A 13,918-nucleotide genomic window follows, 5' to 3' on the forward strand; every position below is an offset into this window, starting at 1 on the left:
TCTTTTGAGGAGAGGGCAATTGATTGTAGTTTTTAAAGACAGAACTGGAGGACAGAGAAAGATATCAAGGAAGGTTGCACGTTAGTGACAGTATCAACAAGTCCACAGCAGATGCACTCTGAGTAACTACACTGCTTTCAAGGCGAGAGGATCAATGATATCAGTTAAGCCCCCCTTGTTTTTGTATTGTGTACTTCTGATGTATGCGCAAATGGACAACCTCACTCTCCTGCTAAGCTGCAGAATGAATAATGCTGCAATATTTGTCAACCCCCAAATGGGCATTGATACATTCGTAAATCTCACATCAATAAACTTACATCTCAAGGTTCTCACCTTCTAGGACTGTTTGTAGTGGTAAATAACCCAAGCGAGGATGTTTGGCAAAGTACTTCTTTGATCTGAAGTTATTTTTCAGCACCTTGGTGAAATCACACACATCGTCACCTGATGTGGTCTAAAAATGTAATATAAAACAAATTTAGTAAAGAATTAATAATGAAACAATCTACTCAACTCACTCTATAATCCACGCTATCCCTGCTAAATGTCTTTGAGGATGTAAAATTAAAGAGTCCAGGCGGAATATGAGTTGCTGTTCCTGCAACCTACGGGTGGCATCATTGTGGCACTGCAGGAGGCCCATGATGGACATGTCATCTAAAGAATGGGAGGGGGAGTGGAAATGGTTTGCGACTGGGAGGTGCATTGTGGCACTGCAGGAGGGAACCTGGGAACCCTGCAGCCTAATGGTATCAATGTGGACTTCACCAGTTTCAAAATCTCCCCTTCCCCCACCGCATCCCTAAACCAGCCCAGTTCGTCCCCTCCCCCCACAGCACCACACAACCAGCCCAGCTCTTCCCCTCCACCCACTGCATCCCAAAACCAGTCCAACCTATCTCTGCCTCCCTAACCTGTTCTTCCTCTCACCCATCCCTTCCTCCCACCCCAAGCCGCACCCCCATCTACCTACTAACCTCATCCCACCTCCTTTGCCTGTCCGTCTTCCCTGGACTGACCTATCCCCTCACTACCTCTCCACCTATCTTCTTTTCTCTCCATCTTCGGTCCGCCTCCCCCTCTCTCCCTATTTATTCCAGAACCCTCACCCCATCCCCCTCTCTGATGAAGGGTCAAGGCCCGAAACGTCAGCTTTTGTGCTCCTGAGATGCTGCTTGGCCTGCTGTGCTCATCCAGCCTCACATTTTATTATCTTGGATTCTCCAGCATCTGCAGTTCCCATTATCCTTGAAGATGGCAGGACAGGTTAACACGATGATTAAGAATGCAGACTCAGAACTTGCCTTTATCAGTCATGGCACAGATGGTTTCAGCTGGAAGGTTACGTTGGAATTGTATAGAACTTTGGTTAAGCCAAAGTTGGAATACTGTATGCAGTTCTCATCACCACACTGTTGGAAGGATGTGATTGAATTGGAGACGGTGCAGAGATTATTCACTCCGATATTGCCTGGGGCGGAGCACTTCAGCTATGAAGACTGGCCGGATAAGCTCAGTTTGTTGTCTTTAGAGCAGAGAAGGCTGAGGAGGGACGTGACTGAGGTGCAGAAGATTAGGAGGGGCAAGGTTAGCAAGCAGCTGTATCCTTAGTTGAAGGGTCAATAACAAGGAGACACAATTATGAGGTGAAGGGCAGGAGATGTAGAGGGGATTTGAGGAAAAATATTTTTACCCAGAGGGTGGTGGTAATCTGGAATGCACTACCCAGAAGGGTCGTTGAGACAAGAGAGCTCACAACTTGTAAAAAAGTACTGGGATGAGCACATGAAATTAAAGGTTATTCTCCAAGTGCTGCAAAGTGGGATTAGTGCAGTTAAGTTTGCATAGACTTGATTGGCTGAAGGGCCTTCTGTATGCCATATTCCCAAATTCAAATCATGTATCTATCTCCAAAAATCAGTGTCCTAATACTTGGGAAACTGCTAATAGCGATCTTCTAATCTATTTATCATAACTTGCTGCTTCTGTCCTTCAGCCATCTTTTTTAACCAAATTTGATAGTGACCTATATATTCCATGAATCTCAATTTTATAAATCAATCAGTCTTTTATGTGGACCTTCCCCTCATCCTTATCTAGGAAAGATTGCACTGCTTCATGAAGGCAGGCTAAAGTAATTCAGCATTACAGCCATACTCTGGTAGTATAATGACAGCATCAGTGACAGTACAATAAGTGCCTTATATCAATTGTTTCAAAACTGGGTTCTACAGTAGACAGGTAATTGGAGATCTACAAACCAAATCATCTGTCATAACTTTAGATTAAATATATTGGAAAAAAGCATACTAACTAACGCGAGCTTCAATGGTGATAAATTAAATGTAACTAATTGGAACAGTAATATTCCTCATCCAACCTTGCTAAGCAATGCCTTTCTGCACTGATAGGCTGGAAAGCTGCAGTCAAGAACAGATATTCACTATTTATCATCAAGTCGAAACAATTCTGGAATGCTTTTATCTGTCATGAATGTTTAATTACTGCAGTTTGAAACTCTCAACTATATGTAAATCATGAATATGTGATGTGGAAAATATACAAAAGGATCCAGCCCTTTTCTTGATTTATCAGGCTAACAATAGAAGAGCATTTGGATCAAGTGGATATACATTATGAGTGCCCGTATCAAACACCAGTCCAGCGACTGACAGATATCACAGTTAGAAGCAAATACACACATCGGGGCAGCACAGTGGCTCAGCGGGTTAGCACTGCAGCCTCACAGCACCAAGTACCCGGGTACGATTCCAGCCTCAAGTAACTGTCTGTGTGGAGTTTGCACATTCTCCCCGTGTCTGCGTGGGTTTCCTCCGGGTGCTCCGGTTTCCTTCCACAGTCCAAAGATGCGCTGACTCGGTGGATTGGGCATGCTAAATTTCCCATGGTGTTCAGGGTGGTGTGTCGGTGATAGGGGGATGGGTCTGGGTGGGATGCTGCAAGGGCCGGTGTGGACTTCTTAGGCTGAAGCGGCTGTTTCCACACTGTAGGGAATCTAATCTCATCTCCATGATAAGCGTCAGGAAGGAGCTTTTTAAAAAGATGATTGGAACACTTCTTTACACGTAGCCCTTTGTATTATGAATATGCAATTAATAATAGATAGGTTAGTGATTGCTATTAATAGGTAGGCATTCAATCAAAAAGGTTTGAGAACGATTGCCTACCTTAAAAGGTTAAACACTGGAAGGAGCTCACATTTAGAAGGTAGAAGGAACTCTGCAAAACCCATCAGATACTTGGAGAATCACCAAGCAATACAAAATATACACTGCTCCTCAAACGGATTCAAAGAGGAAATTGGTTAATATGTTAGAGCATGTACGGTCATAGCAACAAGGAGCAGGAATAGCAAGGACAGTATTTGCTGCCCATCCATAGTTCCTCCAAATTGTTTGATATTTCAGAGTGCAGTTAAGTGTCAACCACATTATTGTGGATCTGGAGTTATATGGAGGTGAGATCAAATAAGAATGGCAGAGCTGCTTTCTTAAAGAACATCAGTGAATGAGTCAAGTTTTTATAACGGTGAATAGTTTAACAGTGACAGTGTAACCATCACTGAGACCAGCTTTGTTTATGATTATATCAATTTCAGCATGTGTTGGATAACTGGCCCCCTCAAGCCTGCTTCACCATTCAAGAAGGACGTGGCTGACTTGACTGCAATGTCAGCTCCACATTCCCACCTACCCCCAAAATTATATTGAACTGAATTCAAATTCCATCAGCTGTTACAGTGGAATTTAAGCCTATACTCTACAGCATTGTCCCAGGCCTCCGGATTACTAATCCTGTGACATTAATAGTGCTTCACTGACTACCCCAGCATGTCAATCCCTGTTCTGAGCATACTTCTTGGCTGAGGCGCCACATTTTCTGGAGTACAGAATTACAAAGTTCACCTCTCTGTGAGTGAAGAGGTTCCTCATCTATCGCTGTTGTTACATTTTATTCTGAGATTGATCTCAGGTTCTACAGCCTGATCTCTTAATTCAAATTACAATAACTTGGCTTTTCAAATGCCCTGTCACATTATCCTTGCCAAGAGATTCAATGTTAATGTTATATATACAGCAGAACAAATGTCCATGTTGATTTTTCTTCATTAAAGTGCCGTCAACAATCTTATAGTCACCAATCTTATACAAGTGCATTTTGTCATGGGAGAGGTTGAATGAGCAAAATCGGACCTTCATTTCTTCCCCACCCCAGCCTCAAAAAGTTTTGTCTTCATTTCAAATTTTTCACATCCAATGGATAATTCTGTACCTTTCTGGTCCCTTCAAGAAGTGCATCCTACCCAAATTGTCCCGAGTGTCTCATCTTAAAAATCGGAATATTTTTTGATATCCTCACTCTCGAACCAATCCATTATATACTTAACATAGGATTCAGGTCAAGTTTGTTTTCCCCCCCACTGCTGTTTAACTTCCTGGCCAATGTCCCACGATTTCTCAAGAAACTATTAGTCTCTCTCTGTATCAGAACATTCTTCAAAAAACTAATACTTTCTCCAAATCTTGATATAACAACTGGCCAGTTTCGGTGCGAGATCAGTTCCACAGCGCAAACTCATACTTGAACCTTTTAGCCATATAAATCATTTGACAAGCAGATTCTAGGGAGTCAATCTGCAGGATCAAGTGACATCTGAAATGCTGTACATTTACTGCAAACAGTCAAGTTCAGTTTTTCTGGCTTCCACAAATCTTTGACAGCATGGCCGTGGGTGTGAATCACCGAGGTCTGGCCAAAATCAGTAAAATCCCTCTCCTTTTCTCATCTGAACACTGCCCCAGAGCAATATCATGTGAATGCACTGCACTTTCCACAGACATGGTGGCAATGCCCAGGTCTATCTCACCACCCCCTCATTCATTTCTTCCACTGTCTCTACAGAACCGGACAGTTTCCATCTATTAAATCTGGTACAGAACGAAGCCATTATCTTTGGTCCTTGAAAGGACGTCTGCTTGCTAGCTACTGGTTTTCGTTGTACCCTTTGTTATTTTGACCCAGAGTTTAAATTCCGGCCACATAGGCCTGATGTCACAAAGTCTACTTATTTTCACATCCACAACATTTGGCCCCAGGTTAAGTCCGTTAGTTTTGAAACCCGACCGCATTGATTAACTCTGAACATGACCATTCTGATGAATATCAAGTTGGCCTCCCAAGTTCTCCTTTTCTTTAACATGGCATCATTTAAAAGTCCATTGACTCTGTCTTAACACGCACCAAGTTCCATTCACCCATCTTTCTCTGCGCACTCTGATCTACAATGGCTCACAGTTAAGCAGTGCCTTGGTTTTCACATTACTGTCCTGGCTTTCAAATCCCTCCCTGACCTGGCAACACCCATGCACATCCCCTGACAATGTCCAACTCATAGCCCCTCTAGGCACATTTACGCCTTTAATTCCAGCCTCTCAACACAATTTGTGCTGTTCCATCATCGACAGCTTTACATTCAACTTCTTGGAGCCTAAGCTTTATAGAATTACCTTGCTGAACCTCTGCATCGTTCTTTCCTCCTTCAAAACAGTCCTTAAAATCTACCTCTGATGTGGTTTTAATCATCTACCTTCGGATCTCTTTCAGTACTCAGTATCAAATTTTACTCTATAAAGCTCCTATGACATGCTTTGGGATGTTTTATAAAGTCATGTCATAGAAGCTGTTGTGGCAATTGCTCAGAATATGGTTATATTCTGGGCTGAAATTCTCCATGACACTCATCATTAAAGTATTTTTCTGTTATAAAATGGGTAAATAGTACAGTGACTTCAGGCCAAGGGATGATGTGGTTAAACGCCAAAGTTGCACTCCGTGCTATTGGCATCATGAAGACAGTGTCTCCCTTTCATTTGAAGAAATCTTCTGTATTTTCTCAAATACTTTCTTCATTGTACTTTTGTTGTTGATGGTTTCCAATGAACATAAACCATTACTTGCCTTTTCAATTTCAACCTTCCTCACGTTCTCTTAATTTCTTTTGCTGTACCTGATTTGAAACAAACCATTCCTCTTTTAATTCACTGTCCTCCTCAGTCCTTCATGTGGTTGTTTCCCAATCGTTAAGAAGACATCCTGTTGCTTTCCTCATTCACTCTAGTCTAAGATGCCTGGCTGCCCTTATCAGATTGCATTTTCAGCAACTTTATAGACAAACGTCCTTTGAGTGGAAGGTTGTAAGGTCATGCCGAACTGATGTCTCAACAACTGCAAAACCAAGCTAATTGTAATCAATGACATCTGACAACAGGCAAGCAAGGAAGCTCACAACAAAACACAGCACGAGATTACAAATTCTGCAATGTGTGAATGTACTCACAACAGAGCGCTTTCTGGAGTCGGCGGATCTTCATTGCTGGCCGATAGGCAGAAAAACGCACGGTGTTTAAATCACCTGCATTCAAAAAAATCTTTAGATACATTTTTCCTAACTGTTAGTACAAACCATTTCAATTGGAACACATTCTCAACTACTCTGCAATGAATACAGGGGGATAAATATCTGCTGAAGAATACAAGGCACAGTAAAAGGAAATGATAACTACTAGGTTCAATTTATTTCCACATATTTTCAAGGATGGGAACATCACTGACAGGACCAGCATTTGTTACCCATTCCTCATGTAGGTGGTCAAAAGCTACATGAAATTCATGTCATAACTGGCAAACAGCATCTGGTGAATACAGTGGAACTCACGGAAGTCTCACTGTCAGCTTTATAGTAGGAGAGAAAAGATTCAGATAATCATGCTTGGTGTAAAGTCTGCAATCTCGCCGCCTGGTTTTTCAGGGCCACAAAGGGTTTTGAGATCTGAAATGGTATATATGACTCATGAGCACACATCAAATGCAAGTTGCCATGGATGCTATTCTGACAATTCTATGTTGCATGCAGCAAATACCTGATGAAAGGATGTCGAGGAGGCAAGATATTGCCAATACTGTGATATCAGAGCTCAATGCTTCAAGTCCCTCAATGACACATTGCTGAACGTATGATCACCAGGAACATGAATAACCCCTCTGCCAGAGTTATTTAAAGACACTGTCAGCTACTTGCAGATCAATTACTGATGGATTCATAGAGCATACAAACATACAACAGTACAGCACAGGACTGGCCCTTCAGCACACAGTGTTGTGCTGAGCTTTTACCCTCAACCTAACGTCGAGCTAACCTCCACCCTTACCTTATACTATCATCCATATGCCTGTCTAATAGCTGCTTAAATGCTCCTAATGAAGCTGACTCCACTCCCCTCTCTGGCAATGCATTCCACGCTTCTGCCACTCTCTGAGTAAAGAACCTACTTCTCACGTTTACCCGATATCTACCTCCACTTACTTTTAAACTATGCCTCCTCATAAGAGCTACATTCACCCTCGGAAAAAGTCTCTGGCTATCCACTCTCTATCGATGTTCATACCAGTCATTGCCAAAATGTATGTGTGTTGATATTTTTTAGACTTCTTTAAAGTTGCCAAGGTCCACATCTAAGTTCTGAAGGACTCTGTGAAAACTTCAAGGCTGCTACGCAAATCATTCACAGACATGGATGCAGTAATAGACATCTGCAAAAAACCATGTAGGTCAATGCTTCACATCCTGGCCAATGTCATAATGCTTTCAAGTTGCAAGTCTGCTTTGCCAGCCACTTTTGGCCATCAAAAAATTAAGGGGTAGCTACTGAGCTAAAGAGCCAAGCCACTAACAACTGGGCTTCTGACTCTTACACACAACATAGAACATAGAAAAGTATAGCACAGTACAGGCCCTTCGGCCCACCATGTTGTGCCGTGGAATAATCCCAATCCAAAAATAACCTAACCTAATTTACATTCACCTCAATTCACTGCTGTTCATGTGCATGTCCAGCAGTTGCTTAAATGTCACTAATGGCTCTGCTTCCACCATTACCACTGGCAAAGTATTCCATGCACTCACAACTCTCTGGGTGAAGAACCTCCCTCTGACATCTCCTCTATACCTTCCTCCTAACACCTTAAAACTATGCCTCGCGGCAGTCAATCCTGCCCTGGGGAAAAGTCTCTGGCTATCGACTCTATCCATTCCTCTCATTACCTTGTATACCTTGAGCAGGTCACCTCTCTTCCTCCTTCTCTCCAGAGAGCAAAGTCCAAGCTCAGTCAACCTTCTCAACCTGGTAAACCTCCTTTGCACCCTCTCCAAAGCCTCCACATCTTTCCTATAATAGGGCAACCGGAACTGGACACAATATTCCAGTGTGGTCTCACCAGGGTTTTGTAGAGCTGCAGCATAACCTCGCGGCACTTAAACTCGATCCCCCTGTTAATGAAAGCCAAAACACCATATGCTTTCTTAACAACCTTATCCACTTGTGTGGCAACTTTGAGGGAGCTATGCACTTGAACACCAAGATTCCGCTGTTCCTATACACTGCCGAGCATCTGCCTTTAATCCTAGATTCAGCATCTAAATTCGACCTTCCAAAATGCATCACCTCGCATTTATCCAGGTTGAACTCCATCTGCCATTTCTCAGCCCACCTCTGCATACTGTCAATGTCTCGCTGAAGCCTGCAATAGCCCTCAATACTATCAACGGCACCTCCAACCTTTGTGTCAGCAGCAAACATACTCACCCACCCCTCAACCTCCACATCCAAGTCATTTCTAAAAACTACAAACAGCAGAGGCCCAAGAACAGAGCCCAGCGGGTCACCACTGAGCACTGACCTCCAGGCAGAATATTTACCATCTACAACCACTCTCTGCCTCCTGTCAGCCAACCAATTCTGAATCCAGACAGCCAAGTCACCCTGATTTCCATACCTCCTGACTTTATGAAAATGCCTGCCGTGGGGAACCTTATCAAATGCTTTGCTGATGTCCATGTACACCACATCCACTGCTCGCCCCTCGTCAACCTGTCTCATGACCTCCTCAAAGAACTCAATCAGATTTGTAAGGCATGTCCCGCCCATCACAAAGCCATGCTGACTCCCTTTAATCACGCTCTGTGCATGTGCAACAGCACATCCACATGAAATTTGACAGGGCATGTCCTCGTCTTCCTGAAACAAATTTTCTGCTGTCTGGATAACGCTGGGGAGGCTTCCAGCGCTTGGCAGGGGCAGCAATTGACAGAGTTGCATGATTGGGACTACAGTAGGTGAAAATAAAGGTATCACCTACTCACTAACACTCAGTTGGGTTTCTACCAGGGCCACCCAGCTCCTGGCCTCATTGATGCCCTGGTTCAAAAATGGACAAAAAAGAGGTGAGGGAGTGAGGGCGACAGTGATTGTTCTTGACATCAAGGCCACATTTGACCAAATGTGGCATCCAGGGAACTGAGCAAAACTGGTTTTAACGGGAATGGGGGGAAAGCTCCCTGCTCGTAGGAGTCAGATTGAGCGCAAAGAAGATGGATATGTTTGTCTGGAGTTAGAATCTTGGTGGCACACTGCATGGAAATAAGCCTTTCTGCCCAACACATTATGCATCCAGAGATTGTGACATTGAAGGCTCTGCTTCATGGTGCCAAATTCCTCATTACAACTATTCACAAACTCCTTTTTTGTCCTGCCTACAATGTCTGGATTCTCCACCTCCCACCGCAAGGTCTTTTCCCGTCTGAGCAAATAAGACCCTAAGATATATGAGCAGAATTAGGCCAGTCTGCACACTGAGTCTGCTCTGTCATTCAAGCACGGCTGACATACTTCTGAACCCCATTCTCCTGCCTTCTCCCCGTAACCCTTGATGCACTTACTAGTCCACAAACCTATTTATCTCTGTCTTAAATACACTCAATGACTTAGCCTTCGCAGTCTTCTGTGGCAATGGCTTCCACAGTTACAGACTCTCACTCTTTGCTGCACAGAATAGTGTCAATCCCACTGATTATACTACGTTGCGTTTATCAAGCCCCTTTGAAAGTGTGTTTTTTACCACAGTGCGATAGTCAATTTGCACATCCACCCTAAAGCTCATGCATTCTAGTTCCGCTATCAGCCTCATTCAGTCACAGAAGAACATGGAAACTAGAAGCAGGAATAAGCCAATCAGCCCTTCAAGCCAAGTCCACCATTCAATAAGATCATGGCCGATCTTACATCTCGATATCATATTCCCACTTTCCTGTATACTTATTGAATCTTTTAACATCTAAAAATCTATCACAAAATCAAAGAATCCCTACAATGCAAAATGTTTTCAGCTGATTAAGTCGACACTGACCCTTCGAAGTGCATCGTGTCCAAGACTGGCCCCTCCATCCTTGCTCCATAACTATGCATTTACCATGCCTTATCCACTTGGCCTGCATATTTTTGGACTGTGGGAAGAAACCGGAGCACCTGGTGGAAGCCCACACTGACACAGGGAGAATGTACAAACTCCACATGGATAGTTACCCAAGGGTGGAATCAAAACAGGTCACTGGCACTGTGAGGCAGCAGTGGTGAGCCACCGAGCCACCTTGTCTTGTTCTTGAATACATTCAGTGATGGCTCCCATGGTCTTCTGTGGTTGAAAATTTCACAGATTCACTCTGCTTGAATGACGAGATGTTGTCCTCATCCTAGTCCTAACTGATCTACCCCAAATTCTGAGACTGTGACCCCTGGTCCCAGCACCACAAACAGGGAAAATAGCTTCCCTGCATTGAGTTCATCTGGCTCAGTTCCAACTTTCTATATTTCAATCAGATCCCCCCCTCATCTTTTTAAACTCTCATGAACACAGGCCCAGTTGAATCCATAACTCACCACAGGACAGTCCTACTTTCCCCAGTATTAGCGTAATGAACCTCCACCATCGACCTCTCCTGCGCCTGAAGACTGACCAAATCAGACAAACACAAACTTAAGGGCTGTGACTGCCTCTTGGTGCAAAGAATCCAGGTAACTTGCTCCCCTCCTGATGTGTCCCAGCATCCCTAGATCAGCCTCCAGCTCATAAACACAAGCTACTCAAACATTAAGTGCTTACAGCAAACATGCTTGCACCAGACCATACTGGAACACAGGAGCTCTTACATGTTGTAGCCGAGTTCTAATTAATGACTTTGCTATTTTTATTTAATTATATATATTTACTTATGTTTTCATAAAGCTTATTAACTTTACCATCAGTTGCATCATGTTAAACCTTGGGAATAGAATAAGCCACAGTCACCACTTCTTCTCTAGCACTGGGAGAATCAATTACTGAAGGCTGAGAAGTTAGAAAAGGCAATCGTAATTTTTTTTCTTGATTCAATCTCGTCGAGGGCGTCACTGGCGAGGCAGCATTTATTGCCCAGCCCTGATTACCCAGAGGGCAGTTAAAAGTCAACCACATTGCTGTGGGTCTGGAGTCACATGCAGACCAGGCCAGGTAAGGATGACAGTTTCCTTCCCTAAAAGGCATTCGTGAACCTGATGAGCTTTTCCAACAAGCAACAACAGATTCATGGTCATCATCAGATTGTGAATTCCGGATATTTATTGAATTCAAATTCCACCATCTGCCACAGCGGGCTTTGAATCCAGGTCCCCAGAACATGATTTGTCTCTCTGGATGAACAGTCCAGTGACAATACCGTGAGGCCATCGCCTCCCCTAAGATGGATAATTTATACATCCCTAACACAAAAGGCTGAGTTAACTCAGTTGAGACTTGGGTTCATCAAGCCCAAACGCTCTTCAAAGGTGAATTTGTTAAAACTCCACTTAAAATTGGGAACTTCTGAACTTAAACTGCACAATTCAGTTATTGCTAATAAATTACAAATAAAATTAGGTTTGTCCAAAGGGTTAAGACTTTCTTACCCACAAACCACCTGTATTCAGTTCAGTGGATCTACATTCTGGCCAACACTTAGCATTCAATCAATATCACAAAGTAAGTGGTCATTTTTACAGTTCTGTTTGTGAAAGCCTTCTGCGCATATATTTGTTGCTGTGTTTCCGACATTACAAACATACTTCAAAAACTTACTTCATTGGTTATACAGTGCTTTTAGTTGTTTAGTGCCTGTCGAAGCTGAAATATGAACCAAAGTTCTTTGTTCTTGTTTTTCATTTAATGTCACAGATGTTGTCTGTCACTCCTAATTATACATTATTTCAAGTATTTTTAGCCTACATGAATGCATCTAAATAGATCTAAACACATAGGTATATTTGCCTAGAATCCAGAATTTACTTTGGTACCTTTTGGAGTCGCAATGATCTGACAGTGGCACAGAACCAGAGTCCTATTATCAATCTACTTACTTAATGAGTGAAAATGTTCAGTCATTTTTGGATGGTCCCAACAGGTACTCTGAGTCTGGTGGCTAGATAGAGGATGCACAGAACATAGAAGCTTCCACTATAACACTCTGAAAACATTTCTTATCAGAAGTATTATCTATTAATATATGAGATTCAATGGCAAGCCATTCAGAACTGAAATCAGGAAGCACTTTTATCTTAATACAAACAACAGTCAAGATCTCAAATACTCTCTCATAAAAGAATGTGGGTGCTGGATCAATAAGAATGAGTGTGACTGAAATTATTTTTGATAGCTAAGGCTATGAAAGGATATAGAAGAAAGGGAGGTAAACAGACTGACGACAAAAAATGCCGGAGACCACAGTAGGTCAGGCAGCAGCCATGGAGAGAAAGCAAGCTGATGTTTTCAGTCGACATGCCTTTTCAGCAGGTAAACAGAGTTGAAGCTCAGACTAGCTGTGGTTTAACTGAATGGTTTATGCACAGAACAGCAAAACCGATCTGCTTCTGCACCCATTTAGAATGGTTCCTTCTGTTTTATGTACTGTTTTTCGAACCAAACTTCACAATTTTCTGTATTACATTTAATCTACATCATCAACTGGTGCCTCTCCTCACCTTGACCTCCAACTTGCAGCCTCTCTCCACTCCCAAACCTCTGGGTTGTGCCCTCTCCTGCTTCTCAATCTCCAAGTAAGAGCCTCTTTTCCTTCCCTCCGTGACCTCAGGGTTGCAGTCTCTGCCTCCTCACCTCCTGCTGCTATTCAACAATAAATAAAACACAGAACACAGAACATTACAGCACAGTACAGGCCCTTGGGCCCTCGATGTTGTGTCGACCTGTCGTACCGATCTCAAGCCCATCTAACCAACACTATTCCATGTACGTCCATATGCTTATCCAACGACGACTTGAATGTACCTAAAGTTGGCAAATCTACTACCATTGCAGGCAAAGCGTTCCATTCCCTTACTACTCTCCGAGTCGAGAAACTACCTCTGACATCTGTCCTGTATCTTTCACCCCTCAATTTAAAGCTATGCCCCGTCGCGCTCGCCGTCACCATCCAGAAAAAAGGCTCTCCCTATCCACCCTATCTAACCCTCTGATTATTTTATATGTTTCAATTAAGTCACCTCTCAGCCTTCTTCTCTCGAATGAAAACAGCCTCAAGTCCCTCAGCCTTTCCTCGTAAGACCTCGTAATGTGGCAGGGGGATGGGAGCCAAATGCACAGGTTAGTGGGCAGTAACAAGATAATAACTACAGCCTGTAAGGAACTAGATAATGAAGTCAGTGTGACCAAGAGGAAGAGTAGACACAGAGCAGATGATGAATGCTGACGGACAGGTGGTCTGAGGTGCATTTGTTTCAATGCAAGAAGTGTGTAGTGAGCTATCAACGCAAGGTAGCTCAACTGTGGGGTCCTTACAAAAGTTATCTCAAAACTGAACGAGTTGAACTGCTGGGACAGGACAGATTTAGCAAATATCATGTGTGGCACAGCACAATTTTTGACAAAACAAATCTGAATTCTCAGACAAAGATGCATGAAAACTGATGCTATCATAAATCAGGAACTAGATTCAGAATTCTCATAAAGCTCAATGATAAACTATGAAGAACTA

General features: G+C 43.0%; 1 long non-coding RNA gene across 3 annotated transcripts in view; it reads right to left on the minus strand.

The window, feature by feature from the left end:
- Positions 1–382: 382 nt before the first annotated feature.
- The window catches only part of LOC132207876 (uncharacterized), a 96,396-nt gene continuing 82,860 nt past the window's right edge, over positions 383–13,918 (minus strand). The window contains exons 10-11 of one of the 3 annotated variants that reach the window (XR_009443947.1): positions 12,909–13,050; positions 383–457 (exon numbers count right to left, since the gene is read on the minus strand). This is a non-coding gene — a long non-coding RNA (uncharacterized LOC132207876). Of the gene's footprint in view, positions 458–12,302; positions 12,350–12,908; positions 13,051–13,918 lie in introns of those variants that run through there. The other 2 variants (XR_009443948.1, XR_009443949.1) reach the window with 2 other exon arrangements.

The sequence above is a fragment of the Stegostoma tigrinum genome, unplaced genomic scaffold (genome assembly GCF_030684315.1).
Source record: "Stegostoma tigrinum isolate sSteTig4 unplaced genomic scaffold, sSteTig4.hap1 scaffold_192, whole genome shotgun sequence".
In the NCBI taxonomy this organism is placed as follows: Eukaryota; Metazoa; Chordata; class Chondrichthyes; order Orectolobiformes; family Stegostomatidae; genus Stegostoma; species Stegostoma tigrinum.